Source organism: Oncorhynchus clarkii, chromosome 5, assembly GCF_045791955.1.
Source record: "Oncorhynchus clarkii lewisi isolate Uvic-CL-2024 chromosome 5, UVic_Ocla_1.0, whole genome shotgun sequence".
Taxonomy (NCBI): Eukaryota; Metazoa; Chordata; class Actinopteri; order Salmoniformes; family Salmonidae; genus Oncorhynchus; species Oncorhynchus clarkii.
The window spans coordinates 43,764,656-43,776,938 of record NC_092151.1 but is presented as its reverse complement, the minus strand read 5'-3'; the positions used below and the strand labels follow the sequence as shown (position 1 = coordinate 43,776,938).

The window sequence follows — 12,283 nt, the reverse complement described above, 5'->3', positions numbered from 1 at the left end:
CAGCAACTCAATCCCATCATGACAAAGAGTAAGACATGACATGGGCCTCCTATACAGTCTGTCAATTTATACGTAACAATCCTCATTGCATTACAGGGCCAGTTTCATGGGTCCTCCAGTAAGAAAAACCTTTTCAATAATAATCTTCACTGACAATGCTTATTTGCCCAGGACCATTGATGGAAAAAGTACCCAATTGTCATACTTGAGTAAAAGTAAAGATACCTTCATAGAAAATTACTCAAGTGAAGTTCACCCAGTAAAATAATACTTGAGTAAAAGTCTAAAAGTATTTGGTATAAATAGTATAGAAAGTAAAAGTATAAATCATTTCAAATTCCTTATATTAAGCAAATCAGACAACACAATTTTCTTGTTTTTATGTATTTACGGATAGCCGGGGGCACACTCCAACACTCCAACATAATTTACAAACAAAGCATTTGTGTTTCGTGTGTCCGCCATATCAGAGGCAATAGGGATGACCAGGGATGTTCTCTTGATAAGTGTGTAAATTGGACCATTGTCTGGTCCTGCTAAGCATTCAAAATGTAACTTTTGTGTGTCAGAAATAGTACATTCTTTCTTCAGGAATGGAGTGAAGCAAAAGTAAAAGTTGTCAGAAATATAAATAGTAAAGTAAAGTACAGATACCCCCCAAAAGACTTAAGTAAAAATACTTTATTAATTTTTTAACCTTTATTCAACTAGGCATGTCAGTTAAGAACAAATTATTATTTACAATGACGGCCTACCGGGGAATAGTAGGTTAACTGCCTTGTTCAGGGGCAGAACAACATATTTTTACCTTGTCAGCTCAGGGATTCAAATCCAGCAACCTTTTGGTTACTGGCCCACAAATGCTCCTTGTCACTAAGAAAGTAAATCAAAATGCTGTTTTAGCGCTGAAAATCTCTGTCTCTGTCTGACCCAACATTCAGTCGTGGTACACAGGGAAAGCCATCAGTGATTTAGAGTTTGTCTAAGCTGAGGCTGTTTACTCAGACCTGGTACACACTACACAGGAAGAGCCATCAGTGGTTTGGGGTTTCTGGCTGAGGCTGATTGGACCAACATCCAGTTGACCTTGTAGACCGAGGAAGTGCCAAAGAAGGAGAGCCATCAGTGAGCTGGGAGTTCTAACTATGTCCCTTTCTGTTTCCGAAGAGTGTTCAGTGGCTGACCCCTTGATTTGTTCAGCCTGTCACAGCGGAAGAGCAGGAAGTGGACCTTCAGTCCTGACATGGGCATAGCAGCACATAGACAACAAACGTTTGATTAACTCGAAAGTCTACTTTATTCTCCCTCCCCTTGTGTCACGACTCGGTGCCAAATCTAATCTGTGTTATGTTCTGCAGAAACGAAAACAGAGATAAATAGAGCTTTGAGGGGTCCTTGTGTTTCAGCACTGGCTGGGAGAGACAATGGGCCAAATTACATTTACAAAAACCAATCAATCGGTAGTTTGTTTAAACGTGTTTTAATTACAACTCTTAAAAATGGAGATTCAATTGTTAAAAAATATCCTCTGGCGTTCTGATTCACACTACAATTTGTTTACTATTAAATGCTATTGCTATTAAGTCCATTTATTTTGTTTCACCATGACACATTTAAATACTTTTTTTTATGGGTTTGACAATATAATTACACATAGAATCCAATAATAGGATCTCTGTTGGTTTGCTTGCATTCCAAAGAATTATGCCAGCAAATTATATTGTACCTGCATAGGTTAAGTATCCAACAACCTGTGTTATTGGTCAACCTTATCAGCCATACCAGATTCCCAGTTTTTCTATGATAATATGATTGCACAAATAAACAGTCAATATCAAGTTATCTGAATTTGAATGACATGAACCCATTTCATTCCTATCACGTCCAATACAAACAGCTTTGACCAAGCAGCGACTATTAATACAATAAAATCATGTTTTAACACACCAACCTGGAACGTCAACGCTGCTGATCAATTGGCTGGACTAATTGTTTATCTTAGATAAGGAAAAACAGGCAAAAGGTCAACAATCACAGGTCGCGCAAGCTCTCTCCCAGTCCCTGCAGATAGGAACATTAAACAGATGTTTGAACTGCAAATACGACTAATAAGATGAGTCAAAAAGAACATGGTTCAGAGTGAATAAGTCAAAAAGAACTTGGTTAAAAAGTGAAACTGTGTTTCTGTTAAGAATACATTTAAAACAGTAAAAAATGCAATAATACTGGTCACAATGTGTACTACCAGAGACAAACATACACTACATGAAAGTTTGTGGACACCTGCTCGTCAAACATCTCATTCCAGGCCTCCTGAGTGGCACAGTGGTCTAAGGTACTGCATTGCGGTTCTAGCTGTGCCACTACCGATCTGGGTTCGAGACCAGGCTCTGTTGCAGCCGGCCGTAACCGGGAGACCCATGGGGTGGTGACAAGGGGACCCATTTTGGCATTGCTCATGGCGATCTAAGGCTTTTGTGCGGCTGCTCGGCCATGGAAACCCATTTCAAGATGCTCCTGACGTACAGTTCTTGTATTGACGTTGCTTCAAGAGGCAGTTTGGAACTCGGTAGTGAGTGTTGCAACCGAGGACAGTGCTTCAGCACTCGGCAGTCTGGTTCTGTGAGCTTGTGTGGCCTACCACTTGGGCAGAAAGTTGACTAACAGACTTGATGGAAAGGTGGCATCCTATGACGGTGCAACATCGAAAGTCACTGAACTCTTCAGTAAGGCCATTCTACTGCTAATGTTTGTCTATGGAGATTGCATGGCTGTGTGGTCGATTTTATACACCTGTCAATATCAGCTGTATAAATTGCCGAATTCACTCATTTTAAGGAGTGTCCACATACTTTGTATATATAGTGTACGTCATAATTTTCCATTTGTAAAGCAAGAGCGTACAACAAAGGACACATGAAATTACTGAGGCGTTCAACCACCAAAACACATATTCATCAAATCTAGAAAGATTGAGAATAAATAGCACAATACAAAATAGTTGTTATAAAAATCTTATGTACAGCCTCCTTCACACTTACAAGACAGTTGCTTTTAACCCAGCAAGTTGTAGCTCCGACTTCCACTAGGATTAACATTTTAATTTCAGTGACACAGATATTTCAGTACGCTGCCCAAAACCAGGAGTCATTTCATTCTGAGGCCTTTGAGGCTGAAATCCATCTAATTCATCCCTAGATTCTCAAACGAGCAAACTAAGAAACAGTAGTACTAGACACAGTAGTTACTTAGTCTGCAACACCCAACGAATGAAACCAGCGGACTTCCTGGTCCTCATCTGAAAAGAGAAGAAATACAGGAACTTAGCATAAATGAAGGGGACTAAACTGAAATGGAAAGAGAGGAGAGAAAGAAAAATGACAGTAACTTTAGCATGAACTGAAATGGAGGAATGTGAATCAGTGAAAAATGTCCGTTTAACACATCCTCAGACCTGAAAACCAGGCCTCTGTGGTCTCGGAATAATCTTTTGTGGCTTTTCAGGGCAGAACAGCAACCTGTGATGAATCACAGGAGCCCATTTGGCTGCCCAGTGAGGTGCAAATGGTTTTTATCATCACCCATTCACAGCCAAACAAACTGGTGCCACCTCTGATAATACCTGCCCCTCTCAAAGGCATTAGCAAAGAAACCTGCTCGACCACTCCTTTTATTATCAACACAAACCATGTCTGGGTGATATGAATTGAGACACTTGTGCATTTATTACATTTTTAATTTAACTAGCCAAGTCAAATAAGAACAAATTCTTATTTACAATGACGGCTTACCAAAACCTAACCAATCTGAGAGCCGCTCTATGGGACTCCCAATCACGGCCGGTTATGATACAAACCAGGGTCTGTTGAGATGCCACTAGCACTGAGATGCAGTGCCTTAGACCGCTGCGCCACTCAGGAGCTTTTAAGTAAGAAGGCCTGAGCAGATATACCATTGAGGTTATACAGGCTAGCTCATGTTTAAATGTGAATGATGCCATTTTTAGTTTACAATCAGCAAACAGCAGGCTACAATAGGAATGCCATAAATGAAATGGAGAGCACAGTTCTTCAACTGATGCCAGTTGCACCACAAGGTCTGTCACTCTTATCTGAGCCTCAAAAGCACAGGCCAGTGTGTTTCAAACAATTTAGTGACATTTTGGAGAGAATTTTTAAAAACATCCGTCAGTGTCATAAAGTGTCTTCTTAACACAGTCCTCATGGAACACCCGAGGGAAACAGTGCAGGACCCCAAATCCACACAGCCTTTCTGCACCCACTCTCCGTGGGGAATGATACCACAGCTCCCGCAGGGACAGGGAGCAGAGCAGAGCAGAGAGATACACGTCAAAACAGGCTCGATACATCACTTTAGACTACTGAATATGTGTTTCCTCCACGGTCAAACAGGCCTGGAAATATGGGGATGTTAATTATTGGGAAATGAAATTACCCGACGCGTTCGTGGTATTCACAGCTCCGGTCAATGAAGTGTGGCGGGCATACGCAAAAGCTTCCCAAAATACAGGTGCCACCATTCTTACAACCCTAAGAAAGACTTAGGGTAGACGTTTAATATGGATGTTGTGAGTGTTGTATTTACACTCAGGCTTTAGCCCTGGGGTGCGTTCAGCAGGGCACAGCATTGTACGACGTTCAGATAGAGATATAGCATGTAGAACAGACATGCCTCTCTGACCTGTAGAATAAGGAATCATGTTGGTTCTATTCATGACATTTCTATCTGCAATGTTTCACAACATTTGCCTACTGAAGATGGCCCTGGAGACACTGTCCAGAATGCTGGCCAGCAGACTGGCAAACACAGTTTTAACACATTCCTTCAGAACCATGTTTTCAATGACAGAGCGATAACAGCTGGGAAAACAGCATGACTGAGGCTTAGCCTATGTTGTTTTGGTGAATTAAGACAAACAAACAAACAAATGATGCAGGATAACGAACGTGTGATAAAGAGGGAACATAAATCGTATTACAAAGCAAGACAGGCCGAATAAATTCACCCAAAGTCAAACTCAAATTCACTGCAGTGAGTTTATGGAGGCCATGTAGGTTGATATCAGTAATGTTACGCAATTAATGTCCAACTTACTTCCAGTGAGGCCGACGAAGGGTAAGACCAAGCCCGCATCACAATGTTTTCTGTCCCCAGCAGGAGAGTTCATCTCTTTGAACTGGTTCAGGTAATCAGCGTTCTGCTGGATCGTTTTCCCAGAGTCCACCGCTCTGGTCAATACCTCTATGGTTTTGGTACATTCAGATCCTTCACAGCCTTGGATAAGAGAGAATGGCTAATATTTAGGTATAGCGTGTAAACAGTTTCAGATGAGCAAACTAGGGCCAAGGGCCAGATACAAATTGTTAACAAAATATTGACAAAAGCCTATGTGATCCAATTGTAATTCCAACAACTGCCGGCAAGAAAACCATAAAATACATTAGGGGATCATTTATTTTATTTGATGTTGAAATAAATATAGGCTACAGACATTTCTGAACTTACAACAAATGTGACAAAAAAATCAATCTGTACACATGGCCTACCCCAAAAAGTTGCCAAACTCATTCTGTTCTCCCGGAGTTTGCCAATAATCCAAGCTCACATGCATAATGCTTATTCTAGGCCTATTGCAACAGGCTAAAGTAAACCTTCAGTTAACACAGTGATACAGGCAGTTACGTAACCCACTGTTCCGAGGCCGTCATTGAAAACAATAATTTGTTCTTAAACTGACTTGCCTCGTTAAATAAAGGTAAAATAAAAATAAATAAATACAAATAAATACTGCTCCTCTCTTCTGTTCCAAGTCCACAAGCTCTGTATTCCAGAGGATGCGATACTCTCTGGAGAAAAGCATCCATCCAGCATTGTGGCGACCCTCCCCAAAGGCCGCATGCTCAAACCCCTGATGGCATTTTTGCGCATATTTGCCCAGCCTTCTCCAGTGAGGTCACACCCACTGCAGGAATCTCGGCATGCAAATCATGGAGCGCTCCTCTGTGAAGGTAAAGTTCGAAGCTTTGCTTTTTATAATGGAGAACTGTGATTTGTATTGTGACAATGTAACAATGCAGTATACCGAGGTCACGCGCAAGGTTGTGGACAAGAAAATACGATTCTAGCATCTTTGGTCTGCACAACAAAAACATCATTATTTTCCCTCTACATCCACAGAGGAAAGTGGCTTCTAAATGCCACATTACTTGTACATGGTGACCTGACCTCCTCAATAATTGTAGTCTGGCATAGGAAAAACGTACCTACAGTGCAATTGGGAAGTATCGCAGACCAGCTGGCTGGTGTGTTCACAGGTATATTAAATCTCTCACTATCCCAGTCTGTTGTCCCCACATGCTTCAAGATGGCCACCATTGTCCCTGTACCTAAGAAAGCAAAGGTAATTGAACTAAATTACTATCGTTCCGTAGCACTCACCTCTGTCATCATGAAGTGCTTTGAGAGGCTTGTCAAGGATCATATCACCTCCACCTCACCTGCCACCCTAGACCCACTTCAATTTGCTTACCGCCCCAATAGATCCACAGACAATGCAATCGCCCACATACTGCACACAAGTAAGAATGCTGTTCATTGATATTAACTCAGCATTCAACACCATAGTACCCTCCAAGCTCATCATCAAGCTCAAGGCCCTGGGTTTGAACCCCGCTCTGTGCAACTGGGTCCTGGACTTCCTGATGTGTCGTCCCCAGGTGGTGAAGGTAGGAAACAACACCTCCTCTTCGCTGATCCTCAACACTGGGGCTCAGCCCCATCCTCTACTCCCTGTTCACCCGTGACTGCATAGCCTAGCACACCTCCAACTCAATCAAGTTTGCAGATGACACAACAGTAGTAGGCTTCATCTCTGCCTCTAACCCTATTATGGGGGCTGAGTCACTGGCTTACTGGTGCTCTTTCATGCCATCCCTAGGAGGGGTGCGTCACTTGAGTGGGTTCAGTCAATTAATGATCTTCCCGTCCGGGTTGACGCCCCCCTCTGGTTTGTGCCGTGGGGTAGATCTTCATGGGCTATACTCGGCCTTGTCTCAGGGTAGTAAGTTGGTGGTTTGAAGATATCCCTCTAGTGGTGGGGGGGGATGTGCTTTAGCAAAGTGGGTGGGGTTATATCCTGCCTCGTTGGCCCTGTCCGGGGGTATCGTCGAACGGGGCCACAGTGTCTCCCGACCCCTCCTGTCTCAGCCTTCTGTATTTATGCTGTAATAGTTTGTGTCGGGGGGCTAGGGTCAGTCTGTTATATCTGGAGTATTTATTCTGTCTTATCCAGTGTCCTGTGTGTATTTAAGTATGCTCCTTCTAACTCTCTCTCTTTCTCTCTTTTCTGTCTTCTCTCGGAGGACCAGAGCCCTAGGGCCATGCCTCAATACTACCTGACCGGATGACTCCTTGCTGTCCCCAGTCCACCTGGTCGTCCTGCTGCTCCAGTTTCAACTGGTCTGTCTGTGGCTATGGAACACTGACCTGTTCACCGGATGTGCTACCTGTCCCAGACCTGCTGTTTTCTCTCTCTACCGCACCTGCTGTCTCTAAGTCTGAATGATCAGCTATGAAAAGCCAACTGACATTCACTTCTGAGGTGCTGACCTGTTGCACCCTCTACAACCACTGTGATTATTATTATTTGACCCTGCTGGTCATCTATGAACGTTTGAACATCTTGGCCATGTCGTGTTATAATCTCCACCTGGCACAGCCAGAAGAGGACAGGCCGCCCCCCAAAACCCTGGTTCCTCTCTAGGTTTCTTTCTCGGTTCCTGCCTTTCTAGGGGGGTTTTCCTAGCCACCGTGCTTCTACATCTGCATTGCCTACTGTTTGTGGTTTTAGGCTGGGTTTCTATATAGCACTTTGTGACATCGGCTGATGTAAAAAGGGCTTTATAAATACATTTGATTGAAATTTGATTGATTACCAACATAAGATGAGACAGCCTACAGGGAGGAGGTGAGGGCTCTGGGAGTGTGGTGCCAGGATAATAACCTCTCACTCAACGTCAACAAAACTAAGGAGATGATCGTGGACTTCAGGAAACAGCAGAGGGCACACCCCCATATCCACATCGATGGGACCACAGTGGAGAAGGTGGAAAGCTTCAAGTTTCTCGGCTTACACATCACTGAATAACTGAAATAGTCCACCCACACAGACAGTGTTGTGAAGAAGGCGCAACAGCGCCTCTTCGATCTTGGGAGGCTAAAGAAATGTGGCTTAACACCTAAAACCCTCACAAACATTTATCACCGCCTGGTGTGGCAAGTGCACCACCCACAACTGCAAAGCTCTCCAGAGGGTGGTGCGGTCTGCCCAACGCATTACCAGGGGCAAACCTCCCATCCTCCTAGACACCTACAGCACCCGATGCCATAGGAAGGCCAAAAAGATCATCAAGGACATCAACCACCCGAGCCACTGCCTGTTCACCCTGTTATCATCCAGAAGGCGAGGTCAGTACAGGTGCATCAAAGCTGGGACCAAGAGTGAAAAACAGCTACGATCTCAAGGCCACCAGACTGCAAAACAGCTATGACTGGCACATTAGAGGCAGCTGCCTATAGACATAGATTAGGAATCACAGGCCCCTTTTAGAAATGGACCAGTAGCCACTTTAATAATGTTCCCGTATCTATCATTGCTCATCTCATATGTATAAACCGTACACAACACTATTCTAAGATATCGCAGTCACTTTTAAATTGTGTCTACACATCGCATCACTCATTTCATATGTATATACTGTATTGTATTCTATACTACACCACTGACTGTTAAACAGCCATCTCCAGCACATCAGAGGCTGCTGCCGATAGACATAGACTAGGAATAACTGGCCACTTTAAGGAAATTAAACACTAGCCACTTAATTAATAATGTCTCTGTATCTTGCATTACTCACCTCATATGTTTAAACTGTACTCTTCTCTGTACTATTCTACGGTATCTTAGTCACTTTAATTGTTTGCAAATATTGCAACACCCATCTCATATAAATATACTGTACTCTATACGATGCCACTGCATCTTAGCCCAATGCCGCTCTGACATATACAGTGCCTTGCGAAAGTATTCGGCCCCCTTGAACTTTGCGACCTTTTGCCACATTTCAGGCTTCAAACATAAAGATATAAAACTGTATTTTTTTGTGAAGAATCAACAACAAGTGGGACACAATCATGAAGTGGAACGACATTTATTGGATATTTCAATTTTTTTTAACAAATCACAAACTGAAAAATTGGGCGTGCAAAATTATTCAGCCCCTTTACTTTCAGTGCAGCAAACTCTCTCCAGAAGTTCAGTGAGGATCTCTGAATGATCCAATGTTGACCTAAATGACTAATGATGATAAATACAATCCACCTGTGTGTAATCAAGTCTCCATATAAATGTACCTGCACTGTGATAGTCTCAGAGGTCCGTTAAAAGCGCAGAGAGCATCATGAAGAACAAGGAACACACCAGGCAGGTCCGAAATACTGTTGTGAAGAAGTTTAATGCCGGATTTGGATACAAAAAGATTTCCCAAGCTTTAAACATCCCAAGGAGCACTGTGCAAGCGATAATATTGAAATGGAAGGAGTATCAGACCACTGCAAATCTACCAAGACCTGGCCGTCCCTCTAAACTTTCAGCTCATACAAGGAGAAGACTGATCAGAGATGCAGCCAAGAGGGCCATGATCACTCTGGATGAACTGCAGAGATCTACAGCTGAGGTGGGAGACTCTGTCCATAGGACAACAATCAGTCGTATATTGCACAAATCTGGCCTTTATGGAAGAGTGGCAAGAAGAAAGCCATTTCTTAAAGATATCCATAAAAAGTGTCGGTTAAAGTTTGCCACAAGCCACCTGGGAGACACACCAAACATGTGGAAGAAGGTGCTCTGGTCAGATGAAACCAAAATTGAACTTTTTGGCAACAATGCAAAACGTTATGTTTGGCGTAAAAGCAACACAGCTGAACACACAATCCTCACTGTCAAACATGGTGGTGGCAGCATCATGGTTTGGGCCTGCTTTTCTTCAGCAGGGACAGGGAAGATGGTTAAAATTGATGGGAAGATGGATGGAGCCAAATACAGGACCATTCTGGAAGAAAACCTGATGGAGTCTGCAAAAGACCTGAGACTGGGACGGAGATTTGTCTTCCAACAAGACAATGATCCAAAATATAAAGCAAAATCTACAATGGAATGGTTCAAAAATAAACATATCCAGGTGTTAGAATGGCCAAGTCAAAGTCCAGACCTGAATCCAATCGAGAATCTGTGGAAAGAACTGAAAACTGCTGTTCACAAATGCTCTCCATCCAACCGCACTGAGCTCGAGCTGTTTTGCAAGGAGGAATGGGAAAAAATTTCAGTCTCTCGATGTGCAAAACTGATAGAGACATACCCCAAGCGACTTACAGCTGTAATCGCAGCAAAAGGTGACGCTACAAAGTATTAACTTAAGGGGGCTGAATAATTTTGCACGCCCAATTTTTCAGTTTTTGTTTTATTAAAAAAGTTTGAAATATCCAATAAATGTCGTTCCACTTCATGATTGTGTCCCACTTGTTGTTGATTCTTCACAAAAAAATACAGTTTTATATCTTTATGTTTGAAGCCTGAAATGTGGCAAAAGGTCGCAAAGTTCAAGGGGGCCGAATACTTTCGCAAGGCACTGTATGTATGTAAACGTCCTTTTTTCAAGGACCCTGTCTTTCAAAGATAATTCGTAAGAATCCAATTAACCTCACAGATCTTCATTGTAAAGGGTTTAAACACGGTTTCCCATGCTTGTTCAATGATCCATAAACAATGAATGAATATGCACCTGTGGAACGGTCGTTAAAACGTCTTCAGGCTAGGGTCCTTTTTTTCTGAATTTCCGCCTGACTGGCGTTCCTGCCTGTTACTCAGCCAGGATATGCATATAATTGATACCATTGGATAGAAAACACGTTGACGTTTGTAGAAATGTTAAAATAATGGATGAGACTATAACACAATAGATATGGTAGGAGATAATCCAAAGAAAAACCATCCTGAATATTTTTTTGGAGAGCCAATGCTCTTCCAATGGAATGTTTAGGGTCATATCCAAATCCAGCTCCCAGATTGCAATTCCAAAGGCTTCCACTAGATGTCTCTGTTCAAGGTTTCAGGCTGGTTTCTTCTCAAACGATAAAGAATTTTGAGTTTTGGTAATGGGAGTCAGAGCAGGAATTCAGTCGGTGCACGCACCTGCTAATTTTGCTTGCCTATTGAACATACTTCTTTCCGTATTAAATATTATAGTTTAATTACATTTTAGGGTACTTGAGGATTGAAATATAAATGTATTTTGACTTGTTTTAACAAAGTTTAGCAGTATCTTTTTGTATTCCTTTCTCTGCATGTTGAACGAGTGAATTATTCAAATCGATGGAGCCAACTTAACTGAGTTTTTGGGATATAACGAAGGTTTTTATCTAACAAAATGATTATGTATGTTGTAGTTGGGACCCTTTGGATTGCAAATCAGAGAAAGATTTTCAAAAAGTAAATGAATATTTAATCACTATTTGTGATTTTATGAAGCCTGTGCTAGTTGAAAAATATTTTGATGTGGGGTGCCATCCTCAAACAATCACATGGCATGCTTTCGCTGTATAGCCTATTGTAAATCAGACAATGCATTTAGATGAACAAGACTTTAAGCTTTTAACCGATATAAGACACTTGTATGTTCCTAAATGTTTAAAATTCTTATGTTTAATAAATGTATCATATAGTGTGTGTGTGGCAGGCTTACAATGACGTCAAAAAACAAAATTTTGGAGGTTGAATGTATGAAGGGGTACGGGACAATAAAACGTTTGGGAACCACTGCCCTATGGCATTGCTCTCAAGAACCCTATTTGGTTCCAACTTGCAGTTGGATCTAGTTCTTGCCAGGGAGGAAGGGAGGGAGGGATACTCCGCCACCCAGTGACACAGGAATGACATCACCCCCTGGCACATTTTTTTCCAGTGAGATGCTAAACATGATGCTGCCAGCGTGAAGTTTCCCCTAGGTACAGGCCTAGGATCAGCTTCCCCTTCCCAATCTTAATCTTCACCATAAGTGGGAGCATTTTTAAACTGACAGTCTACTTTATTTACTTTATTTTCACTAGTGGTGGTCACAGAATTACCTCTCAATTGTTTTTTTTATCTTGTTGAGCTGTAGATGCCAATAAACCTGCCTTATCTTTATTTTGGACCATTTGTTGTTTA

General features: G+C 42.2%; 1 pseudogene; it reads right to left on the bottom strand.

The window, feature by feature from the left end:
- Nucleotides 1-2,688: 2,688 nt before the first annotated feature.
- Nucleotides 2,689-6,396, bottom strand: LOC139409695 (cryptic protein-like; annotated as a pseudogene).
- Between the last annotated feature and the right edge of the window lie 5,887 nt (nucleotides 6,397-12,283).